The sequence below is a fragment of the Nymphaea colorata genome, chromosome 3, assembly GCF_008831285.2.
Source record: "Nymphaea colorata isolate Beijing-Zhang1983 chromosome 3, ASM883128v2, whole genome shotgun sequence".
Lineage (NCBI taxonomy): Eukaryota > Viridiplantae > Streptophyta > Magnoliopsida > Nymphaeales > Nymphaeaceae > Nymphaea > Nymphaea colorata.
In genome coordinates this window covers 2,239,470-2,244,687 of record NC_045140.1, presented here as the reverse complement: position 1 = coordinate 2,244,687, position 5,218 = coordinate 2,239,470, and positions in this window count along the sequence as shown.

Sequence of the window (5,218 nt, the reverse complement as noted above, 5' to 3'; positions counted from 1 at the left end):
TCATAAATAATAGTTAGGCAGTGTTTGGCCTTTTAAAAAAACCATGTTAAATTTGTAATAACTTCAATTTTTAATTAATTTTTAAAACATGGTTAGTGTGTTTGAGTGACAATGGAAGAACAATATTTTCTGTGAATAACATAAGAGGAAATGTGATGTTCTGTCAAAACTGGGTGTTCTACCATTATGACTTAACACAGATCAGAATAAGAGGCCATTATTGAGTCTTTATAAAATATTTCCTTTTATTGCAGCTGGGTTTTAAATTCTGGAATTGCAAAAAAAAAAAAAAAAAAAAAAGCAAAATGGTCTAAATTATGTGAGGTGAATAAGTGGTTCTCTTCTTTTGAGAAACATAATTTTTTTCCTGATCTGCCCCTGAAAGTATCTTCTTTATTACATTAATTAAGTCCTTTTTCTTCCCGAGTATTGGGAATGTCATGTTAAACTGCAGCTTCAAAGGCAAAAGTAGTGAGATGGTGAAAGTAACGGCGTTCTTAGCCAAAAGGAGTTCCTAGTAAATTAACGGCATTCTGGGGGCATTCCAGGCAAAAAAAATAAAGAACAAAATTTCTTTAGGGTTGCTATCTTTTGGACATGATTGCCAAATGTAGGCTTAATATTCATAATTTTTTCATATAGGTTTCGTTTTTAAGATCTAGGTTATTTATTATGTCATTTTACCATTTCTATCACAAAACAAGTAGCTATGGTGCCGCATGTTGTTAGTTGTTTTATGCACTTTACCTGTGATGGTGGAATGTCATAATACCAAAAGTACTCTCTCGTTCCACTAACGATAGTTATTTGTAATGATGTGTTAGTTTTTGAGTGCATATAATAATCATTTGTAATGGTGATGCCTATCTTAAAGTACTTTATAGGGCACCATTGACAACATATTAGTGCCCATCTTACCACTATTTATAGATTCATAGTCACGATAACAATTATTTTTCTTAATAAATTAACTTTTTCCTAACAAAAAAAACTCACCTTCGAGATCACACAACTATATAAGCTACCTTTAAGGGGTCGTTTTGCAAATGGCTTTCCATGAACATGTCAATAAAATTCAAGCAGATTAGTAGACACTTGTTTGTAATGTAAGATAGATTCATGAAAAACACTGACAGAGTATGATTGTTAAAGTAATAAAAGATGAAGTGTACGCAGTTCAAATTAAAGTCAGTAAAAAACAGAAAAAAAAAAAGACTAGCAACTGTTCTCCATATGCCAAATGAAACAAATGGAAAAAGAATAAATGCCGAAATAGACAAGAAAGATTTGCGTTTTCTTCTGCCCATTAACGTGTCCAAGATTTTTGAATCACATCCAAAGTTTAAAAAAAAAAGACGGGCTCCCAATTAAAGGTGACAAAGAAGGAACAAAATTGTACCGGAAAGAAAAAGAGACTTTTTCGTGGGCCCGTCAGTTTTTTAGAAATTATAAGAGAGCCCCTAAAGGTATTTCATAATAACAAAAACAGACTTATCTTTCGTTTATTGCAACCAACCGCCAGTGTTTGCTGCTCTAAGTTAATGAAGACAAGAGACGAAGGGACTTTCTATGTAATGCTGTTAACAGAGAATGGCATGTTCCCACGTCTTGTAAGATGGGCATTTTGGTCATTTTGTGAGTTTTTTTTTTTAAAATAATGGGTGAGTCTATTATTTAATCGATAAAAATATTTTAATCATTTCTAACCCTGCTCTCTTGTTAGGGACCATAACATATAACATGTTCTCATAACATGTGGGATTTAATTTTACTTAAAAGCTTGTCAATGGGATTTAATTTTACTTAAAAGCTTGTCAATTGATGAACAGAAAAAAGGTAAAACTGTAAAAGTAGAAAAAAATAATGATTTAATAAGAATGAAACAAGATATAGGCATGTGTGGGTGTGGACCCATAGATTTGTTCATTATATATGTGAATTAAAATCAGTTGGCTGTCGAACGTTGCCGGATGCCAAAATACTTAAAAATTGTCACTAAAGTACTACACAATAGAGGCAATATCAAAAGTTTATAATATAATCACAATTTATAATGTTTTTTTATATTATTTCATGATGCAGTTAAATACAGATATTAAATATTTATCATCGACTAACCTCCAACAGCCAACTGATTTCAAATTGTTTTCATCCTACTTCCCCAACTAGTCTTGGTGGTCATTCTAGCATATTTTCCACCATAGGCACCTAAATGAAAAAAAATAATTGTGATTGGATCAAAGATTTAGAGTCAAAAGTTTTTTTTTTTTTTTTTTTTTTTTTTTTGCAGGACCTCTTTTTCTAGAATGTTACCACTGCCAATTCCCTTCGAATAACCCTACAACTTTTGGATGAACGTAGACCTCTATAGGTGGTAACGTGGTGCATCGACAAAGTAAAGGATTGTAGCACACTGGGAGGTACAAAGCTGTCCATCTACTTCAGGGATTTGGGCTCAAATCTTGAGGTGGTCGTTGTCACGTGTCGGCAAGTTCTTCATTTAAATTGTAGTAAGTTAGTAAGTTTCGAAGCAAGCTTTGTGAATCACAGATGTGGTGGGCACAAGGAAAAGGTTAGTAGCCTTTGTAGATGGATAAAACCACTTATCTTTAAAAAAAAAAAAAGGGATGAAGAGGTGCGCAGCACTATAAGCATATGATGTATGGACACCCAACTTTTTTTTGTTGTTTTTAGAAATTTAATCACAGGATTCCAATTTTTGAAAAATATTGAAGGGGAGAAAGAAATAGTGATCGCAAGTGTAAGTAACGGTCATGGAAAGCTAAAACCGTTGGTTTAAAAAACATGTATGATGTGATGTTCATAATGGATTTTCATGTTTTTTCTTTGATTCCATCCAGAGAATTTTTTGACTTGTAAAATCTATCTATGAGATTGGATTTAAGAAGCAGCTTTAAATTGATTGACATCATGTGTTCCAATGCTTGTCAAGTACATGCACGACGTGAATGGCGACTCTTAAAAGGGCGTTTGCAAACATGAACACTGCATTTTTTTTGGAACGTAGAAAGCATCAGGTAATAGGAAGCAGGGTGTTTTGGAAATTGGGTAACATGAAACTTGCATTTTTTGGACAATAATGTTCTATAGATTCCAAAGAACACAGTGTTCCTATTACTAAACACCCTTCTAGAGATGCATCATGCACGCACTTATCTTGGTCGTTTGGAAGGCTTGTGGATCGACTCTTCATTCCTCTTAACCTCTCGTTCATCCACCCATGCAAACACAAAGGGGGTGAAGTTAAAAAAGCTGACCAAAGAGTGGGAAAAGGTGGAGCTAGGGGCAGAGGCTGGAGGGCCGACGGGAGCTATTAGGAGGCGAACGAGGAATTTTTCATGAGGGGGTTGAATTGTAGTTTCAAAATCTTAACAATAGCTAAAATATAATTATTCAAAATTTTTATATAAAATTTACATATAAACTTAAAAAAAAAAAAGAAAAAAACCCCTTCAGGCCACTTTTCATTTCTCTCTCCCTTGCTTCTGTTCCATGTACTCGTTGAGGCAATAGCTCATATTGTAATAATGCCAAACTAGGTCAAGGGAACAACTAAAGGCAGATTCATAAAACAGTTTGAAGCATATTCATAAAACATATCATTGTTCTTATTGTTATGACCCATAAAATAGCAAGAGTTGCTAGGGACACCTACAGCTCACTGGATGTGACCACAATAAGAACCCTCTTCACCCAACAATCACTTGGGTCGGGGCACGACGGAGTCCGAAGCAGTTGGCAGCACCTAAAGAGAACAAGTCCTTCAACCTTTGCTGCAATTTTTATTTTTGTAGTTTTGAAACAATACTGTTTTTCATAGGTGCCAAAAGCTAAAAGAACAAAAGACGACTCTAAAGAAAAGCTTTGTGAAAGGGTGAGGACAATTTTGCATATATATTTTTAATTAAGTAAGAAACTAATGAGATATTATGCTGCAAGCGAGCAGAGGCCCAAGAAAGAAATTTCTCAAGCAAAACAATAAAAATAGATAAAAGGAACGGCCTTTTTCTGTTTTAAGCATCCTGGCAATTTCCTAAAGACCACATGCACATATATATATATATATATATATATATATATATATATAGTGTCGATAAATGCTATCCCAAAAACTGCATTTTTTCGTTAAAGCCCATAGCCAAGTAACTAAACGCCGTAAATATATCTTTTGTAACAGTTTTTAACGATACAAAATAAAAAAATAGCCATCCATCCATAAATGAAACAGTCTATAAATATATATATATAATTCTTTGATTTGTTTAACATTTAATTAGTCTACAACGTGATCCGTTTGTGGTGTATGCTTTCCATCCGGTTCATACCCCAATTCCATCTATTCATTGTATACGTCAGACCCATCATGCTTGAATCATGATAAAATCTAAGCTTTTATTGCTACTGCATATTTGGCTGGCTGTATCTCAAAATCTAAGTGCTTAGATAGATCTAAGGAGAGAATTCGAATGGTTCTTCATTATTAGTTACAGACGAATTTCAAAGTCCAAAGATGACTGGGATAGGGAACAGGTACGCCACATTTGTTTCACAAGAGAGTTGATAAGAAAAAGGAAAGTTTTAAGTCAATCAGGAACCTGATAATACATATAAGGCATTGAGGCTGTCTTCAAGTTGGAATCAAAATGGTTGTAATCAACCAAGTTTTTTACCAAATCAATCGAAAATCTCGGTCTTTCAGGTGAGCGGGGTTTGACCCTGAATAAGGCTGAAAACCACGCGCCCTTCAATCTTCTTGAGGAAGACCTATTTTTACTGAAAATGACTTAAAAATGCCTCACAGCTTCGAAACAGAAAAAAGCATTTGAAAAGCCATAACTACCAGTCAATGAAGATAATATGAAATGTAACCCGTGAAGCAGATGCAAGTGAAAATTTTGAAATATTACATTGTTATAGGTTATGACATTCAAGGAAGCGGCAAAAATTGGGTAGGGAAACGAAATGGGAGGCTTGAAGTTTGAGAACAGGAGCAGGTTTCCTGGACAAGACTGTGACACCTCCAAGGAGGTCAGGCATGGTGGGGCTTGGATCATGTCAAACACATCTAAACAGAAGAAGTAAAAACACACGAAAGCAAGCAAACAGGAACAGCAGGAAGGCCCAGAATCCTTTACAAGCAGAAGCATTTCTGCGGGATAGATTCATCATGAAAGAAGTACTCGAAAGAAACGGAACA